Source organism: Panthera pardus, unplaced genomic scaffold (genome assembly GCF_024362965.1).
Source record: "Panthera pardus isolate Hobbes unplaced genomic scaffold, ASM2436296v1 HiC_scaffold_25, whole genome shotgun sequence".
In the NCBI taxonomy this organism is placed as follows: Eukaryota; Metazoa; Chordata; class Mammalia; order Carnivora; family Felidae; genus Panthera; species Panthera pardus.
Window position 1 is genome coordinate 55,159,426 of NW_026526821.1, and position 21,239 is coordinate 55,180,664.

General features: G+C 47.8%; 1 long non-coding RNA gene across 7 annotated transcripts in view; it reads left to right on the plus strand.

Moving 5' to 3' along the window:
* The window catches only part of LOC109254548 (uncharacterized), a 106,825-nt gene that overhangs the window by 50,109 nt on the left and 35,477 nt on the right, over positions 1–21,239 (plus strand). The window contains exon 7 of one of the 7 annotated variants that reach the window (XR_002074866.2): positions 19,390–20,142. The exons of 5 other annotated variants lie outside the window; for them this stretch is intronic. This is a non-coding gene — a long non-coding RNA (uncharacterized LOC109254548). Of the gene's footprint in view, positions 1–11,966; positions 12,454–19,389; positions 20,143–21,239 lie in introns of those variants that run through there. One more of the 7 variants, XR_002074864.2, reaches the window with a different exon arrangement.

The window sequence follows — 21,239 nt, forward strand, 5'->3', positions numbered from 1 at the left end:
GAATTTGGCGGGGGGTGGTATTTGCTTCTGTAATTCATTAACGAAACCATATTACTTCTCAGATGGTCCCAGGACCCAGGCTGCTGCTCTTTTAAGAAACGTAATTTCGTTCAGCACACAAAAAACATATTCATAGCAGGTCTTAGTAGTGATACAGGTAACACTTTTCAGATAACTGTGAGAAATTTGTAAGCATTAACTAATTTATTTAACTTCCCTGTAATTGAGTGAATTTTCTTCCATTTGTGGTGGGAAAGCCCTTCCTTTTCTAATTCTAATCTTTTAGCAGGTGTTCTCCTGAATAATTGTCATTAGGGTGGAAATGTTTTGTAGAGGGGAAATAAATCTTTCAACACAGTGTAAAATCCCACCAGAATAGATGACCTCCGTTTCCTCTGTATAGCCTATTTTTAAGTGATTAAACAATGCTCTGGAAAAAAGTCACATTTCCTTGAAAACCATAGGAACCGTTCTCATATTACTGTAGCCGCCGTCACTACCACTAATGTGTGCCATGTTCCTGATGGTTTACATGTATTACTTTGAGTTCCCCAGGAAGGAGAACTTGAGGAAGAATTTCACGTGCTGTCTCTTTAGTGGAGAGGTCAGTCCCAGAATGGGACGGGTTTGGGAGAGTGGCGGTGAGGCTGAGATGAAAGGAGCAAATACAAGGGTGTGTAATTGATGTGGTCCCAACTTGGTGTGTGGCATAACTGATTGCTCAGTCCTTGGGAAGGTGGTAGGGTAAATATTGGCCTCCAGAGAAATGTCTTGTATCCTAATTCCTAGAACCTGTGAATGTTACCGACCGTGCCAAAGGCTTTGCAGATGTGACTAAGGGTCCTGAGGTGGAGCAATCACCTTGGGTTATCTGGGTAGGTCCTAAATCCGATTGTAAATGTCTTTATAAGATGGTGGCACAGGCAGAGGTAGATCTGACACACAGCGGAGAGGGCAGTGTGATCAGGGAGGCAGGAGTTAGAGTGATGGAGTCCCAAACGATCGCATGTGGGCGGTCACTGGAAGCTGGAATCCATGAGGAAGGGACCCTCCGGTGGGGCCTCTGGAAGCAGCACAGCCCCTACTGGCCCCTCGGCAGTACTGACCGCAGACTTCTGCAATAATCCACGTCTGTTGTTCTGAGCCATCACATTTGTGGCAATTTGTTATAGCAGCCACGGGAACCCAATACAGGCACTGTCCTCCCAGAGCATAAACCATTAGGTCTCAGGATGGACTAATAGAAGGAAGATGGCAAAAGAATTTGTTGGCTAGTGCCAACCACCGATTGGTGAACGGTTTTCCTCGTGGGACATTAACACCCCGTTACTACCCCCTCTCCCCTCTGGGCTGAGCATGGCTGGGAGCGGAGTTTCGCTGGAGTGTCTCATGCTTCATGGGTGATAGGGAAGCTCCGGGAAGGGAGGGCAGAGGCCAGCCAAGGGGACAGAAGAAGAGGCTCCATTGGGTTGCACATGACGAAGTCTGTGGAGTGGAGGCAGGGGGAAGCAAATAGCTGCCAGTCCAGAGCAGTGTGGCCAAGTCGCCACCTGAAAGGTGGCACACAAGGGGATTTGAAGCAATGTTCTCCTTGGCCCTCCTCACAGGCGCACGAGGCACGGGTGATAGGATCTCGTCAGCATGCACTCATTCTCCGGTCTTGAATAGCATTCGCTTCTGGAGCTCACTGTCACTCAGGGCTGCATGTGTCACCTTCAAATGCGGTCACGGAAGTCCTTTCCGTCAGTTGGGTCAAAAGCCGCCTTCGCGGACTACACCACGAGTGGCTCTAGGTTTACTTCTTGATGCACATTAAAATAAGGATCATTCTTGCACGTGACAGCTCTCTGCAAATATTTGAAGACAGTTTTTTATCCTTTTCCCCCTTACCACGCAGAGCTCGCCCCACTTCTTCAACTCGGGCATAGGGAGGAGCTTTCTCTTTGTGGCTGGTGGCCACGCCCACCCCTCCTCGGGCCAGGTTTCAGTTTGTGCCCCCGTAGGGAAGCTCACAGAATGCCCCAGAACTTCAGGTATGGTCTTCTCGGGCATATGGGGTTCTTCCCTCCTTGGTTCTTACATCGTTTAATGTAGCCAGAGATTCTTGTTATTTCATTTTTTTGCCAAGCACGACGGTTTTTTTTTTTGGTTGTATTGAGCATAGTGTTGATCACAGTGCTTCTGACACTTGTTTGTGTACGGATGACCCTGGAAGTGTAGGTTAGTACCAAAGGTGCCCCAAGGGCTCCAAAGAATGAATCACTTTGCAAGTGGTGTTACTGTATGATCAAATCGTGGAGATCAGAGTGCCACCCCACGTCAAGGCATATAAACAGGCACAGTTTTGTGCAGCGTTGAGGTCAGTCAGTTGGGGATCCCTACAGGTCAGCACCAATTGGCCAGGTGAGATTGAAGGGCTCTCTCAGCCAACCTGCCCTGTTACCGGCCTCCCTCCTCAGAACAAGGAGCCAACCAACCAAATCCAGTTCTGGAGAGGGAGGAAATCTACCCTGACAGAACAGGCAGCATTCTACTCGTGGTCCAATCCAAGACCCCAGCACCTTCTTGCAGGAAGATTACAATGGACTAAGAAAGCCAGTGGACAGGTGTTCTACATCCATTATCTGCCATGTTCACAGTAACCCTGCAAGGTAGATATTGCAGTCTTCAGGTTACAGATAGAGAAATTAAGGCTCAGTTCAAAGGAACTTTCCCAAGGTTTGAGCATAGCAGACCTAGGGTTGAGATTCAGGTGGGTCAGTCTTTCTGCTACACCGTGTGGTGGCTAAAGTGATTTTGAAGCTGTAGGAGAGGGAAGGGTGGGGGGTCTTTGGATCTCTGTAGGTGCACTGAGCCTTGAGCTGACCCTTCCAGGCCTCCCCAGAGGAGCTGGGTAGAACACGGTTGGCATTAAATGGCTAGTCTTTGTAAGTTCTCCCTCAGTGACTGGGTCTTCTAGTGTCATACACGTTAGGAAACATCTCCGCCATATTCTGGCCCAACCTCCACCATTCACAAATTCGGGACTTTCTTTGGCCCAACACCCATTCGCTAAGTGCCTTCTGGGTCTTTTGCACCAAGCCAAGATAGGGACAGAAGAACAGGGGCCCTTGGTTTAGGTCATGCAGGCTGAGAGTGCAGAAGTTTGGATGAAGGTCTCAACTGTCTAGGTCATTGATTCCAATCCTGCAGAGAAGCCAGTAACAGATTGGAGTAGGCGGATGCCTCCAGTGCTGGTGGGAAACGTAGGCCATGGTCCATCGTAGCCACTTCCTTCCCAGCCAGCTTTGTCCTGCTCACATGATATGGGATGCCCAGGGGACAGCTGCCATTGTTAAACAGCACTAAACAGGCTGGAGGCTAGGAAGAGCCTGGTTCTTTGACTGCGTCTTTGTTTCGCCCTGTGGCCAATTTTTTAAAAAAGTTTTATTTTATTTATTTTTGAGAGTGGGGGACAGGGAGAGAGGGAAAGAGAGAGAATCCCAAGCAGGTTCTGTGCTGTCAGCGCAGAGCCCAACACGGGGCTTGGACCCATGAACCGTGAGATCATGACCTGAGCCGAAACCAAGAGTTGGATGCTTAACTGAATGAGCCACCCAGGTGCCCCCGTGCCCGACTTTTTTGTGTCTCACATTAAATTTCTATTTGGTCAAGCCTCTGTTGTTGGGTTTCTGTGATATCCTTCCAGATGCAAGCCTTACTGTTTTGTTACATTCTTGGGGGAACAGAAAGCCTTTAGGGCCCAGCTAAAGAGTGGAGATTACGAAGTCTGTGGGTACATTTCACAGTCTTGATGGTGGGGGAAAGGGCAGGGAGAAGGAGATCTATCCTTGGTCTCTTGACATCTGGTAGGAGCTGTAAGGGTGGAGCACAAGGGTGTCCAGAAGCTTGGGCAGAAGGCTTGTGAGGACCAAGGGCGGGGGGGGAGGACTGAGTGACATATCAAAGGTTGCCTGAATAGACACATGACATCAAACACTGATGGCCTCTCCCTTACCATGTCTTAGAACTAAAGAATCCCCAGAACTTGGCCATGGCTTAGGCACAAGGGAGGCCCCAATTCTTATATATATATATATAAAATATTTATTTTGAGAGACAGAGAGAGGGAGCATGAGCGAACACAGGGGAGGGGCTGAGGGAGATGTAGAGAGAGAATTCCAAGCAGGCTCCATGCTGAGCATGGGCTCAATTTCATGACCGTGAGATCATGACCTGAGTTGAAATCAAGAGTCGGATGCTTAACCGACTGAGCCACTCAGGCGCCCCCAGAACTTACATATTTTTAATACCTGAGCTGAGGACTGAGATTAGCACCGGCTCTGTGTTAGAATGGGCAGAACACGTAGAAACCCTCTTCGCAAGGTCGAAATGGATGAGTCACACTGGATGAACCCAGGGGTCTGCCTGCCTCCACTCCTGCGTGGGGCGGGGGGGCGCGACACCATACCCCTGAGCGGTGGCACGGGGCTGCTGGGGTTCCGAGTGTTTTGGGGGTCTCGAGCTGACCTCTGTGACGGGCTCCTTGTTCTCTCTTGCGATCCCTGAGGTGCTCCTCGGTGTCAGGACTTGTTTCCGTTCAGCGGGTAGATTCAGGATGGAGGTTCAGGGAGGGTGGGCCGAGAGAGGATGTTTGTCTCTCTGTCCTCACAGAAACGTTGCTCAAGACTGCTGAGGTGAAAGGGGGGAGAATTCAGCAAATTGGTTTTGATTTTGGAGATGATTATAATTAAGCTAAATCGTTTCCTGCCTTCTTTCAAGGCTACCACTTTTCCAACTTTCCGTTCAGTTCGGTTCAGCCGCAGCACTGGGGTTATTTGGTCCTCTCAGAGTTGGCTGTCTGGCTGTGGGCACTTTTCCAGCCCCTAGTAACCGTGTGACCTGGGGCAAGTCACTTTCATGTGTCGCTGTGTCATCTGTAAAACGGAGTGGACGACTGGACCCCCTCACAGGGTTGGGTGAGGGGTAAAGCCCTGGGAATGGGACTGACACGCAGCACACAGAGCATGCCGTGGGCTACTCATCGGGCTCAGGCTCCCTCACCTGAAGCCCCATCATTCCCTAGGCGACAGGGGGCACTGGCATCACTATGAAAAAGCTACATCATCCGGTGCAAGTCTAATGCTTGCCTTCCGACAAGAGTGACGAGCTACAAGTTCACGTTTATAGCTTTGCCTAGGTGTCTACTGAGTAGCATTGCTTTTTGCGTTTTGTTGGAGAGGAGGTCATTGGCTTCAATTCGCTCCCTTGTGCTTCCTGGAAAGGTGGTGGCTTGATCACCGAAGGGACCCTTCTGCTCCACCCCCGTAGGGGCTTCCGAAGATTGCCCGGTTCTATCGCGGGGTTGAACTTCCCATCAGGAAGTCAAGTATGGTCGGAATAAATCTTTTAAAATGAAATCCCTGCTTGGATCATTTATGGTTACATCTTCTTTCCTTTGCTCGATCCTAATGGTTGCTCGAGTTTGGATGACGATCCCTGATTCCTCATCGCAGAAGCACGCCTCCCCGCCCCCACCGGGGGAGAGGGTTCTCCATGAAAGTTGGTTTCACTCTGTTGCTCAGAAGGGCTGTATTCCAATGAGCTCCTTCCCTTCATTCGTTATGCTGAAATCATATTTCTAGAGGACAGAGATGAATGCCTTGTACTTATCTGATGAAAATGCCTGTTGTTTTAAATCTATTCTCACAGACTTTTCCCCTCTGATGGACATTCAGCGACACAACACATTAAAAATTATATCTGTATCAGTGGTTCCTCTGTTGTCGTGACTGTGGCCTGTGCGCATGTGCTTGGATCGAAGCGAGCGGCGCTAACCCAGGGGTCCCCTGTTCCTAGCGGAATGTATCGGACAATTCTGAAACAGTTGCCGCTTTGAAAAAAGCAAGATTGGGTTATATTTTTTATTGATTGGCTAGAAAAATCGCACAGTTGTGTAAACACCAAATATAAAAATTACATTAAAATGAAAAAGTACAAGGAAACACTATTTACCAAAGGCTTTTTACCCAAGTGGCAGTAATGGAGTGACCCATTGTTATGGGCAATTCGGCAGGTCTCTCTTCTAGGCCGTTTTCCAAATGTTTTTGCTGTTCAGCAGGGCCTGGGGATCAGGACTGAGTATAGTTTAGTCCTTGCCCACTGGCATCATCAAAACCTCCGTTCATCTTTGAGTTCTGTGCCCCCCACTTTACCAAAAGAATAACGCTTCCCCCAGAATTACGCAAAAATCGACGGCAAAGTTAATTGAAATCCGGATCTCTTAATGTTTTTCTCTTTCCTAAGTGATGGCTTGCCTTCTGAAAAGTGAGGTTTAAGTCAAAAGACGGCTTTAATTGCAGATGAGTGAATTGGTAGAAGAGAGAAAGTGGAGGTAGAAAATTTTCCAAGAGACTGAAAGATAGTGTTTGCATTTAGGATTTCCTTTCCTTTCAAGTTTTACACTGGGGCCTAAGGAATGTTACCAGATGCGAAGAATGACCAGGGCCGCTGCTCCGTTGTCTCCTTCAAGGGCTGGAAATGCTTTGAAGGAGACCGGCCTCTTCCCTTTCCTCCCACGGGGCCAGAGAGAGCATGAGGGGCAAAAGAGAGCAGTGGAGGACTTCCTACCACCAGAAGGAGGTCAGCTTCTTTATTCTAAAGATTCTCCACCTTTCTGATGAGTGAGGTATTCATATCATAGGGATTCAGGCCTGTGATTTGGCTTAATGCCAGCAATACGTGTTATATTTAAAGCAGCTGATAATCTGCAAAGTAAACTCCTTCGCTGGATTCGCATGCCCATTTGGGGAGGCAAACGCAACTGGTATTTTAATCTCTACTTTGTGCAGGAAGACACTGAGACTCCAGTGGGTTGGAATTTGTCCAAGATGACCCAACCAGCGAGGGGGACTCAGGTCTTTCGGCTTTTAGGGGAAGAGGTAGGGGGTCAAGGCCCAGGCACTTACCTTGATGGAGCTCCCGATGCCGGGGTAGACAAGGCTCATCGTCAGCCACTAGGGACCCACACGGTGTCCCTATAGTGCCCTCACTTAGTGCCAGTCCTGCCACTGGGCTTTGCAATTCAGAATGCTGTTCTGACTCTCTTTGGTATCTTCCAAAATATTCAGACAAAGAACTCCAAAAGGCATCTGGTCAAGCTTTGCGAGGGGAGAAAACTTATCCTCCGATTCCCGAAGCCCTGAAGTCAGGGATTTGATTATGCTTATCATGATCTCAGCTTCCACCGCTCCAAATGTGATTAGTTTTGTAATTAGTTAATGTCATTACCTGTCATCAAATCCAGACAATGTTGGTCTCTCAAACCTCCCGTGGCACACAAACCCACAACCTGACATCTTTTCACTATTTAACACTGAGTTGCTTTAAGAATCCTGGCAACTGTCCCCTCTTTCCTAGACCACAGGTCTGAGAGTTAGGGGAAAGATGTATTTCTTGTGTTTCTTTAAGGCGATTTAAAATTCTTCGGTCCGCTTCCCAAAACTTTTCTTCACTCCAAGCAAAGCATAAATATAATCTTTTCAGCAAATCTTATACCCCACCGTATTTTCCTTCTTATGTATGTTGGCTATATTTTGCTTTGGGCGGAATGGCCAAAATAAGACCCAGTTTACCGTAGGGAAACACCCTGTTAAGAACTATTTTTACCTTATAGAAAATGCTGCTTGTCTTATTACTTACTTGCTACTAAATACTGGGCAAATGGTTTTCTTCTTTGCTTCGGTTCTACCATCTAACTGATATTCTCTGCATGCCTGTTGGGTGCAGGTACTTGGAATACAGCGGAGAACAGACTGGTGAAATCCCCGTCCTCTGGGAGCTAATGTTCCAGTGGAGAAAGGCAGAGAATAGGAACTGAGTGTTTAAAAGTACAGTACGCAGTATGTGGGCTGGACATTTTCCGTTTGTCCCTCCAGACCCCCTCTTTCCCCTTTTCCACCCTGCTCTGTGGAGAATCCTGGGAAAGTAGGTCCCTAGGGGTGACATCAATGGCTTCTTTGCCAATAGGGTCTGGCTGGATCAGGAGCTGGAAACTGAGGCACAGGAGAGTGAGGTCAGGGTGCTGCTGACCGGTTAGTCCCTCCCGCTGGCCCTAGGGGGACACAATTGCTTTTCTGTGTGGCGGGAGTCACCCCCTCCCCAGTGCTGCTTCAAGCCTAGGGGTGATATCTGGTCGCCACAGTTTTGGTTTTCTTAACCCCAGTGACGCCTCTGTAAACAGACCCTTTGCTGGCCTCTCCTGAGTCACCCATTTGAATGAGCCCTCTGTTTCTCACCGGGACCCTGACTGGCACAGTAGGTTAAAAGGCAATGCCATGGAACAATGCCATTTCTCCCAGGCGTTCCCCACCCCCCCCCCGTCCCCCCGCCTCCGACCCTGTTCGTCAGCTACATCGCTTGCTGTCCTGTGCACACTTTTGGACTAAATGTCATCCGACTTCAGGCTGCAGTGCTCCCCTAGGACTCAGTTTCTCATCGATGGAGGCCACGTGATTCGTCCTCATTATACGTTGCAAAACAAGGGCACCTCCTCTACAGGCTCTGAAGATGGCGATTGTGTTCTGCGACCCTTGGCCAGCCCTCAGCACCTCGTGAAGTGTGAGGGGGCCACACAGACTTGCTCATTCCTAGACGGGTTCAGCAAGCCCCCGCTAACCAACAGGAAAGTGCGGGTGCCTGAGATGTGGTCTTCGAGACCCTTCCCAGCCTTGCTTCCTGCCCCCACAGCCCTACCCCCTGCTCTGTGCCTGTGGGGGCAACTCGTGCATTTCTAGCTCACCATGTACTTTTATTCCTCTGTGATAAAGACCCGATTCAGGAGTCCTCTTAGAAGACTTTGCTGGTGGGGCGCCTGGGTGGCGCAGTCGGTTAAGCGTCCGACTTCAGCCAGATCACGATCTCGCGGTCTGTGAGTTCGAGCCCCGCGTCAGGCTCTGGGCTGATGGCTCGGAGCCTGGAGCCTGTTTCTGAATCTGTGTCTCCCTCTCTCTCTGCCCCTCCCCCGTTCATGCTCTGTCTCTCTCTGTCCCCCCCCCCCAAAAAAAAAAAAACGTTGAAAAAAAAAAAAGAAGACTTTGCTGGTTTCATCATTTTACGGAAAGGGAGATGATAGATAGGTTAGACAGATAGATGATAGATAGATAGATAGATAGATAGATAGATATTTAAAAGTTGTAATTTAATTAAATTTCCTAATTATGAAAAAGTTTCATGCTGACCATAGAGAACATAAAATACAAGTTAGAAAAATTCATCTTCCTATCACGTGTAGGTACCACAGACGTTTTGGATATATTCAAGAGGCTTCAACTCTAGCTTTGAGGGGAACACACTTATCCGTTGCCAGGCCATCCCTGTTGACCGACGCCTTCTTGTTTTCTAAAAACTTTTATAGATTCTTGGACTCTTTTGCCTGCCCGGTTCACGCTGGCCTCAACTGCCCACTTAAGCCAAACTAAGTATTTTCCTTGTCTGCATTGAAGCTTATTGCTTAGGTTTGGGGAGCGAATCCAGGCTCCGTGCTTGGTAGTTCATGGCATCCCCTTCTTCTTCAAAACAGGGTCCAAGGTTTCAGATGGCCTGGAGCGCTCCCCACGCTTGTGGGTGGTTTATATACTTATCACCTTCCTTCTGGAAACCCCTGAAGGATGCTGTCCGGTCAAGGAGTTTTTGCTCCTCTGTAACCTCCCCCCGGCTAGAGACTTCAGCGTGTGTTAAGGCCACATTAGGGCTTCCTGTGCAAAACGCCCTTGAAACCTGAAGTTCCCCATTTCTCTTGATAAAAGTGAGGTGGAAAGACGAAAAGCGTAACAGCTTTGTTACCTGATGGCACTTATTAGCTTTCCTCAGAAAGAGTACTGACAGATTTCATGCGGATTTAAGAGTTATACTCTGGGGGAATTTGTCAACTCAAGCCACTGACTGAATGCCATTCATATGTTCCGTTTTTGTTTTGTTTTGTTTTGTTTTTAGTCTGAAATAGGATAGTGCACACAAGAATCATTCAATATAAGTTTTAGTTTAAAATTCCCAGTTTCCAGCAGCCTATTCAATACACACACACACACACACACACACACATACACACACACACACACACACACACACACACACACACGCAGCAGTCTGGCTAAAAAATATCCTCAGGAAACCAGCCTGGAAGAACAGAGGGTGAAACATGAATGAGCTATTTAGCTTTTCTTGGAAAATGGCATAATTCTCAGAGGGACCAAAGCCCAAGCATTCCCCAGATTTTTGTCAGGCACATGTACCAGTCCACAAAATGCTGGAACCCCAAACACAGAATCTGGATTCATTTCAATTTCAGTAATTCAGGTGTTTGTGGCATAGAATAAACACCACCCAGAAGGCAGCAATCCTGAGTTACCAGAAGTTCCAGCGTGCAATATAATTTTAGGCAACATTTTCAGCTTCTTCTACAGAGGGGATAGTTAAGTTAGTCATTCAGTTCGCATAAGCAGAATGTTTTACTATTTGAAAAAGAAATCCCAAATCAACCAGCGTTTGGGACTAATATGGCTGAATTAATTTATTTTTCTAAGGTCATGTAGATCAGGCTTCAATCTGCTGGTGTCTTTACTTCGGCAAGTCGGTAGAGTATCCATTGAGTGGATGTGACAAAGTCCTGTTGTGTTAGACGTTGTGAGTTGGGACTTGACGTGATATCTGCTGCTTCTGGGGGAGCTTGCAACCCAGCCGGCGAGACCAGACAATTCTTATGAAACAATCAGTGGGTAGCACAAGGCATTAAATAAAAAGTGTGAACAAGTATGGGACAGGAATCGAGAGGAGAGAGTGAGACAGAGTGGACTAGACTGTTTCCGGAAGGCTGGAGGCCACAGGGGATAGGCTGGAGGGATTTGTATAGGTTGAGGGGGAGAGATGGTTTATTGGGCTGGGATTTAGCAAGAGAAAAGCCACTGCTTGCAAGAAAAATAAATTGAACATCCACATGCCAGGTATTTCTTAAAAAGAACTAAGATCTTAACGTTCACGAGCTAATTCTAATAATAACCGCAAGACAAGGTATTTTAGCCCCGATTTTGGGCATGAGCAGGATGACTTTTTTTTTTTTAATTTTTTTTTAACGTTTTTATTTATTTTTGAGACAGAGAGAGACAGAGCATGAATGGGGGAGGGTCAGAGAGAGGGAGACACAGAATCTGAAACAGGCTCCGGGCTCTGAGCTGTCAGCACAGGGGCCCGATGTGGGGCTCAAACTCACGGACCGCGAGATCGTGACCTGAGCCGAAGTCGGCGCTCAACCGACTGAGCCACCCAGGCGCCCCAGGATGACTTTTAAAGATACTAAAAAATTTGCTCAAGATCACCTTGAAGGAAGCTGCTAACCTAGGATTGTCTTGGGTACAGCAAAGAGGTCTGCCTGTTTATTTCCCTGGCTTCAGATTAGAGCAGGAGGCACTCTGGTCAACTGCGTTTTGCACGTCCTGGCACAACGAGTGAAGACATGGATGGGAAAACTTAGGGGTGAAAACAAAACACATCTGGATGTTTGCTGAGCTTCGGAGCCCAAGAGGAAGGGGGAGGATTGCGCAGGCTGGAGGTAGCTGCAGTGGTGGCCACCCTGGACATCATGCGACCCCCCCCCCCCCAACAGCTCCCATGTAGCGGGGGAGCTGGGGGTGGGGAGGAGGGAGGTCTTCTTCCTCCACTCAAAGACAGAGTCTGCACATAGGTTCTGCTGCCCTGGGACAGGCCTCAGAAAGCTTTCTACTCGGAAAGGAGTTGAAAAACATGTGGCAGATGGCAAATTTTCCCTAAATCTGTCCTCCTTTTCTCCCTGGACGTGAAGTCATTCAGCTAGAGACCCTACTTCCCACCCTCCCTTTCTGGACGTAAGACGAAGTTGTTGCCTATGAAATGTGAACAGAAGTGATGTGTGCAACTTCTGTTTTCAGCTCCTAATTGGAACTCATTCTTCCTAGGCTTCCTTTCTTCCTCCCTTCCGGTGGGCTGGAACCCGGATGTGCTGGCCACCCCATTAAACCAAGCACAGTGCCCTGCAGGATGGGGGGCAACAAGAGGGAAGGATCTGGATCTCTCCATCACTGTGTGAAACAGAACATTCCGCCAGCCTGCACTGTCCAACTCGAGAGTGTGAAAGGGAAAGCAATTCGATCCTGGGAGCCACTGTGTTTTGTTGTCTGTTTCACAGAAGAGCTGAGGTTTTTACCCTGAATAATGCAGAACATTTCTGGGCTGGGAAGCAGAGAATTGATTTCAGGTCATTATCTTGTCTTCCCTCATTTTTTTTCCTTCTTTCCTTCATCCCAAAAATATTACCGAGCACCAACTCTGTACCAGCCATGCTAAAGTAACAAAAGAGTCATGTTCCTATCCTGCCGGCGCCTCCCTTCTAGCAGGGAAGAGAGACACAGCAAGTAGACAGACATGAAATTAAAGCACCTAACGACTGGAACGTCGGTAGAACGTTGCGAAGAACATAAACGTCCAGATGCATGGGCGAGAGAAAGCCGCTGTAGCCAGCATGGTCAGAGGAAGCCTCCACGAGGAGGTGATGTTTCAGCCTAGCCCCAAAGGAAGACAAGAAATAGGTGTGCAGAAAGTGGGGACAACCCTTCCAAGCGGAAGAGAGCATGTGCCAAGGCCCCACACGAGGAAGAACTTATTGAGCACAGGGAACTGGAGACAGGAATGAAGAGTGGAGAGAGACACATTCCAACTGGCAATATGGCTGGGGGCTGGTATACCAGTGGCTTTTGAAGGGTTTCAACAAGGGTGTGTTGCGGGAGAGAGAGAGTGCACTCACTCCGTTATTAAGATCGCTTTTACTACTTTATAGACAAAGTACTGTGGAAAGGTAAGAATTTCTGCAGCTGGCATAACCTCTAGTGGTGCTAGCAGTGAAGGATGAGATGGGTCATAAAAGTCGCAGGGGCACCTGGGAGGATCAGTCAGTTAAATGTCCAACTTTTGGTTTCGGCTCAGGTCACGATCTCCCAGTTCGCGGGTTCAAGCCCCGCATAGGGCTCTGTGCTGACAGTGTAAAGCCTGCTTGGGATTCTCTCTTTCCCCCTCTCTCTGCCCCTCCCCTACTCTCTCCCTCTCTCTCTCTCAAAATAAATAAACTTAAAAAAAATGTTACATTCACGTAGATGAAAAATGCAGCATAGGGGATATTTTAAAAATCACAGATTTTCTCTATCCATATAATATTTGAATTCAGTTAAAATAAATACAGGGGCACCTGGCTGGCTCAGCCGGTAGAGCATGTGCGTCTTGATTTCGGGGTCATGAGTTGCAGCCCCACGTTAGGTGTGGAGCCTGTTTAAAAAACAAAGTAAGTACAAGCCGGTAGTTTTAAACAGGAATTTGGAAGAGGGTTTTGTAAGCAACGTGTTGTCAATTTCACACAGGCTGCGAAATGCTGGTTCAGACTTTAGAGGTGTCGGCATCTTGTCGACATGTGTAGTTTAGGGGTGTGGCTGAGGTTGTTGAAAAAGGGGTCTCCCCAGAGACACTGTACACTGCCATTTCTGGGGCTTGTAGGGGTTGTTGCCGTGGTGGGGCTTCTGGAAGCTTCTCAGGGCCCTGGCCTTTGGAATTTCTACTCCTGGTTTGGAGACAGTGAAGAAGGAAATGGGCACATTTTCATTTATAAAACTTCTCAGACTATTAAAGCTACCTGTTTTTTTCTCAAGCAAGTGAGGGCTGTATTTAAGAACCATCGTTTCCTTCAAGTATTAATTTTTCTGAGTGAGATTTTGCCTCTTAAAGAGCAATATCCTGACTCCTTTTGAAATAGCTATTCACAGGCAAGTTCTTTCAGGAAGGAAATGATACAGTTCCCAGACTTGCAGATGTCAATGCAGTTATTATTGGGGTGTTCTTTCTAAGGTTTTGTGTTTCCCCAGCCTTGCTGAGATGTAACTGACATCTAACGTTGTATAAATTCAGGTGTCCAGAGCCTGGATTAGACACACTTACATATTGCACATTTCTAATTTAATTTTTTAACCGTTGTCTTCAGAAATAGGACATTGTTGTTTATCTTTTTTTTTTTTTTTTGGACAGATGAGTGATATCAGGGTCTGAGGTAGACCAAGTTAAGGATATTGTGAGATGCTAATTTGTTGGTGATTTTTTTTTTTTTTTTTTTGCATATCTAAGAAATCTAACAAGAAAAGAAGTCCAAGTTTCAGCTTCTGCACATCAGGAAATGGTTAGTGTGGCCCAGTCTCGCCTTACAGACCTGCTGGGGAGGAAAACCTTTCTCTTCCCTTCCCCCCATCTCTTTCCATCTCTTACCCCAAAGGATTCTCCGAGGGAACCGGGGTACGCTTGACTGCCCCTGGAGAATGGCCGCCCTCTGTACAGCTGCTCCGGGGAATCAGCCTTGGAACAGGGCTCTCCTGGGGGCAGGAGGAGGGAAGCGGGGTCAAACATAGCTGGATTTCCTATGGCCAGGCTTCCTTGCATGCTCTTTCTTCCTCTGCTCCAAAAAAAAAAAAAAAAAAAAAAAAAAAAAAGCCCCTGGAAGAGGCCTGGGGAGTCAGATCAAATGTACTGGCCCAGAGCCAAAGCTTGACTTGTCCCAGCCTGAGTCTCCGACCAGGGACTCCACGTTCTCAAGTCTTCATTTCTGTCCCGTTGAAACTGATAGGGAAGGTTAATGAGATTAACATGGCCAAACACTGTAGGCTTCTGAGAAGGAGCCAGATACGCGCCGGCCGCTGCGGAAAATACTGGCGGGGCCATTCTTCTTGGGGACATTTTACTGGACTCTCCTCTAGTAAAACTTGATTGTTTTTATCAGACAATTCAAAAGTAGCGTGTATTCAGGGCTAGTCACACCAGTGGCTACTCAGTAAATGCCTGCTGGGTCCACGCATGAGTGAGTGCCTTATTTTATTGTATTTCGCTTCTGACCTTTTCACCAACTTGGCCCATCCCTGGCCACCTTTCCAAATATACAGTGATTAATATTTTCTAGGATAGGTCCTTTTATTCAGAAGAGCCGTTGGGTCTGTGATGAAATGTGGTAAAACGAAGAAAGAGTCAAGGACAAACCCCAAACCCTGTATGGGGCAGAAAGAGGAACTCTCTCTGTGGTTGGAGATTTTCTGAATAAAATGTTCCCGAGAAAGGTGGAGAAGATGGAAATGTTTGTGTGTGTGTGTGTGTGTGTGTTTATGAGTATTTTTAAACACGAACTAGAAGCGAAAGGCGGAGAAGGAGGAAGAAATTTTGGTAAATCTATAAAGTCCCCACAATTTATGAGAGTTTAAAAGGCAATTTCTTTTTAAGGGGCAAATTCCTAATTTCCCACATAAAAGTATGGGAATTGAATGGTAAATCCTTCTGTGGCGACAAGACCCCTGAAAAGAGGTATGAAAAAGAGTTACTGTTCCTTTTCCATTCATGTGTCTTGAAAGCCCGTGGATGTGAAACTGCCCTGCCAACACACAGCCCGGGGTTTCAAAGCTGCCCGGATGACTTTTCAGAAATGATCTATTGTGACGCTTTGTTTTGTCCGGGTTGCCCTCGTTTTGTTCTGCTTGGGCTGTATCACTCTTCTGCCGCTGCCATGAATCCGCCCTGTCTGCTCCTCCCCATTCAGAGGTACCTTTACCCCCTGCCCCGCAAGGGGAGTCCGGGGACAAGTGGCTGAAAGGCTCAGCATTGCTGCTGTGGAGAGAGGGACCGAGGCCCGAGAGGCCAGGGGTGGGGGCGGGGAAGGAGCCGGTGGGTGGGGTGCTGGGTGCAGAGACTCACCTGGGTGGTTAGGGTGTCAAGAAAAAGGACAGGGAGCTGGGTGGGGGAGGGGGAGGGAGGGGGAGCGCGCAACGCAACGTGCACGGGCTTTATCCTCTGCCTGCCGGGAGGCTGAGCACCTTGGAAAAAACCTTTCCTTGCTTACACTTGAGCTGAACGGCTGAGCTGCTTGGGTGCGGCACGGGCACCAGGAATGGGGGCGCCGCATAGCCTGCGAATGAAACCCCGCCCTTAATTTTCAGTTTTGAATCGGTTAACGTACCTGCAATTACATACATGAGCTCCCTGGAGCTCGGGTGTGGTCGGACTGGAATAAAATGACAAACGATACAATGGTTTGTAAAGCAGACCATTACATCTGAAATTTGTTGTTTGGGGAGTGACTCAGATGTGGTTGCCATCCTCGTGTCCTCTTGGAAATATCATTGGTTTTCAATTATATTCTAAATAGGGAAGATGCTTCTTTTTTACTTCTCTGTCCTACACATCACTCGCTTTTTTAAGGAGATTTTTTTTTAAAGTTTATTTTTATTTATTTTGAGGGGGGTGGGCAGAGGGAGAGGGTGAGAGAGAATCCCAAGCAGTCCCTGCGCTTTCTGCTCTGAGTGACCACTGCGAGATCACGACCTGAGCTGAGATCAAGAGTCTGATGCTTAATGGACTGAACCACCTAGGTGCCCTGCATCACTTACTTTTTTAAAAAAATTTTTTCCCAACGTTTATGTTTGAGAGACAGAGGGAGACAGAGCACGAGCAGGGAGGGGCAGAGAGAGAGGGAGACACAGAATCCAAAGCAGGCTCCAGGCTCTGAGCTGTCAGCACAGACACGGGGCTCGAACCCATGAACTGTGAGATCACGACCTGAGCCAAAGTCCGGACGTTTCACTGACTGAGCCACCCAGCCCCCGCACCCGCATCACTTCCTTTTAAGTGCAAGAGGGCTGCTCAAAAGTCCCAAAGGGTCCCTTGATAGGCTGGGTTATAAATTAGTAACAAACATCCGCCGAATACCACAGTAGCTTACCACATTAGTTTTGTTGATCTCTGTACACATCCAGCAGGGGGCAGCAGGGAGCTCTGGTCATCACGGCTGTTCAGGCATGTGGTGCAATAGAGGGTCAGTCTCTGCTTGTGCATCCATGATCTCCGTGGACAGAAGAAGGTACCTCTCAAGGCTCTCACACCGGCAATTAAACGTCTGACCCAGATGGTGCTTTCCCTGACAACTAAGTCCAATGGCTGCACCCTGTTGCTGGGGCCAGGAGGCTCCCTCGCTGGGGTGCAGGAGAAGGTGGAGAACCAGCCATCTGCCAGAACACGTTCTTGGGAATAAGCAGAGGGCTGCATAAAAGAAAGCAAGAAAGAAAGCAAGAAAGAAAAACAAAGAAGGACAGCAAGCCATTTTCAAAACTTTAACCGAATGGCAAAAAACCGAATGGCACATGTTTTGACCACAATATGATTAGCCCTAGCCTCTACTGTCCTTTGAGCTGTGTGACCTCAGGCAGATTACCTAACTTACCAGGCCGCCCTCCATTCCATCACTGATAAAGTGAATCGGTGGGTTTGATCACTGGTTCTCCAACCTGAGTGAGCTTTAGATCACCAGGGTCTTATTAAAGCATTCGTGATGGGACCTCACCCCCCACCGTCTCTGATTCAGCCGGCCTGGGGGTGGGCCCAAGACTTTGGATTACTAACAAGTTGCCCGGCGATGTTGATGCTTCTGGTCCAAGGATCACATTCTGAGCTGGTCTCCAGGTGAACTCTAGAGTCTGATGCAGCTGAGAAATTTAATCTTTCCTATAGGGAACGGGGTAGAATTAGTCGAGGAGTTGCCTAAGAGCTGCAGTAAAGCTTTCATGTTGAAATTTGACCGGAAAAGGATTCACCGGAGCGTCACCAACCCCTAACCTTTTGTGAGAGCACATTTGCATGTTGGGTTGACACATAGAGCTTAAAGACACATCTCAATTACAAGATGTGGTCCAGACAGCTGCCCTTGTGGGGACAGAGGCGGCCACTCAACTCTGAGCAATTACTTAAAATTAGACTTGTCAAATTTGTTTAGGGTGACCAGGCAAGTACATACATTGACCTAATGTCACTCTTCCTAGGGAGACGTTGTAATGATTTTGTATATCAGTCAAACTATTCAAATACTAACGCCGCCTTCATGCCGTAATCAACATTCTGGTCAGATGTCATCTTTAGAAGCCCTTGGGGATTTGCATCGCTTAATTATTCTTCAATACCCAAACCAAGCATTCTTTAATTGGTGTAAATTGAACGGTGTTCCAGTGCAAACAAGGAGAGGGCACGCTGATCAATGATTCCGTGCATGTCTATTGGAAAGCCATTGCCATTAGATCAAATCACAAACCTCAACTCCATTTGCTTCAGTGGAAGCACTAGCTCATGGAACCAGCAAATACTATTTCTACTTACGTGGTCACGATTGACACGCACGGGGTCTGTTGTGAATCCGAAAGGTCTCACCTTTCAGGGAAAGGGTTAAAAAATCCATCCCAGAGGTACTTTCTGTTCCAATGTCAAAAACTGCCTTTTGCTGAGAATTCAACTAGAAGCAAAGTGTTTCTATCCTCCTATCATTTGGTGTCTGTCTCTTTCTTTCTCTTTCTCTCTCTTTCTCTTTCTCTTTCTCTTTCTTCTCTTTCTCTTTCTCTTTCTTTTTCTCTTTCTCTTTCTTTTTATTTCTCTTTCTTTCTCTTTCTCTTTCTTTCTCTTTCTCCTTCTCTTTCTCTTTCTCTTCCTCAATTGGACATGATATGAAATTTTTGTTAATTTGTCAAGCCATTCTCTCCCATGATATACTTTTTGTTGTTGTTGCTTCTCCTGAGTGCGTGATTTACCCCATCCTACATCGGGCTGTGGCCGGGTAACCGGAAACAGGTGTTCCCTTCTACTTTTAATATGGCTGAAAAAAACCTCGAGGAACTGTACATAAGAAGCCCAGGAAAAATCCTCATAAATGTGTCAGGGCCACTTTTCATTCTTGTCCCTTTGTATCAACTCTCTCGAATCATTCTTTATTGCTGGGGTGGGAAGAAAAGGAAGCCACAGGACCGTCACACGCCCCTGGCTCAGATCTGCTAGTCTCCCGCTCCCTCAGCTCAGAAAACTGCGCTGATACTCGAAGTGTGGTGTCCATGTGAGTTCGTTTCTAGTCTATGTTTTTAGTCTAGTTTTTGACAAAATGCGCTGGTTCTTAGGCGGGGAGTCTTTCAGGTTGATTTAAGTTTGACTTTCAGAGCGGTCCAGGGTTGGATGCTTCCAATGGAGTAGGGGTGGGGTGGGGAGTAGAGAGGTGTCAGCTTCCTTAACGATCTTTGTTCAATTGCTTAGATATAAAGAGGGACTTCTGGTGGGTAAGCTTGTTGGGGTAGCGTGTCTCCATGTCGGGTGCTGTCATTTACACGCATCCTGACAGAGAGTATATGGCTTCGTTTCTAGCAGTCTAGCCAGAAGTTTTGAGGACCTCGGTGCAGGCGTTATGAGGGTGACTTAGAGTCCGGGGCTTCACCAATCGAGCCCTGCTGGAAGCATGCAGACAGGGTGACATCTGATGGCCATCTTCCTGTGCCTTGGTAGGTGTCACGGACCAGAACATCACCCTTAAAATAAAAGTGCATCTGTGCCGGGAAGCCAGAGATCAGCGTTTCTTTATTTGGATCAGTGTTGAGAGAGAAAAAGCAGACTTGAAAATGGGCGGCGGAAGCGATCTACCCCCCAACTGTTTTGAGGGACCCCTCGGAATCTGCCGTGATGTGGTTCCCCACCCTCCCTGTGTCATTTTTACCACCCTTCCTCCTACAGACACAGTTGCCTGGCTTTCTGCAGCCCTGAGACTGTCAAATATGACCTGAGAGCAAGGTTCCGGTCCTGGCGGCTCCTTTAGAAGACGTGTGACCTTTCTGGGTTTCGATTTCATCACCTGCAGAAAGAGGGGGTCGGACTAGGTGGACTCTAACATCCCTTGGGGATATAACAGCTGAAGAACTATTTTCTCCGGTACCAACGCCCGTGGAAGCCAAGGGAAGAGAGCCCATGCTGCCTTTCTTTGGAGTCCTTGGTCTGGGGTCTCATGCATGGACATGGCCATCAGGTGGCCTGGAATCACATTTACAATGGAGACTCTGGTTCAGTAAGTCCGAGGCGGGGGCTGAGACATTTGCTTTTCTGACAGCTGTCAGATGAGGTAGCAACTTGGAACAGTAAGGCCTCGGGCAGTAGGCTAAGTGGAGCGCCGGGGTTGGTGTGTTTCCTCAGCGCTGGGTGTCCACGCAGCCCGAGTGCATTGCTGTTCGGTGTTTGAACAAATTCATGCCGGGATGGGTGGGGGAGCACTGGAGAGCAGGGTAAGCCATGGACAGCTGATCCTGTGCTCAGGTCTCATCGTCACCATCTCCCATATTACTTCATTTTTGTCTTTTTTTTTTTTTCTTTTTAAAGATTTTTTTTTTGTTTTTAAGCAGTCTCTACATCCACCGTGGGGGGTCGAACTCACAACCCTGAGATCAAGAGTCGCACGCTCTACACTGAGCCAGCCAGGAAGCAGGAGGGAGTCAGAGACTTAGGGCAGGCACGGGGTGGGAAGAGGCAGGTATCTCTGCTTCACGTCTGGCTCCTGATTCATCATTTGGAGACCATAGCTCTCAAGCACATACTCTTTCATGCTTTCTTTCCTCCCCCTGTTGGTTCCTCTTTCATGTCCATTTCAACCACAGCCAATTATTTAGAGGGAGTGCAGGGTTCTGCACAGCATGACTGTGGCTCAAAACATCACCGTTTTGTGGAGGGAGCACTGGGCTGGGAGGCAAAATATATGGGTGATATTCTGGCTGGCCCACTGACTAGGGCAGTGAATGACGATCCATCAAATGCCCTGAGATCTGAAGTAGGAAGGACCCTTCCAGCCTAACTGTTCACAGGACATAATGTTTGTGAAGGTCTTACTCCACATGTAGGTTAATGTGAGTTTGAGTTTTTACTCTGCTGTCCCAGGGGTAGTCCTCTCTGGGGGCCAGAGATCCTGCCCCAGGCTTCTCTTGCCACCCTGGCCTCTCTTGGGTATGAACTTAGAGAAGCAAGTTCTCTCCCGCTTCCCTTTCTGTCTCCCTCCCTGCCTCCCTCCCTCTCTTTCTGCTTTTTTTTTTTTTAAGTTTATTGATTTATTTTGAGAGAGAGAGAGGTCATGAGTGGGGGAGGGACAGAGAGAAAGAAGAAAGAGAATCCCAAGAATCCCAGGCTGCAGAGCCTGATGTGGGGCTCGATCTCACGGACCGTGAGATCATGACCTGAGCCGAAGTTGGATGCTTAACTGACTGAGCCACCCAGGCGCCCTGGAAATGTTTGTTTTTTGCATGTAATCTATTCTGAGCACACAAATTCCCCGAACTTTACTGATAAGAATCAACTTGGGCTCTTGAGAAACTCCACCA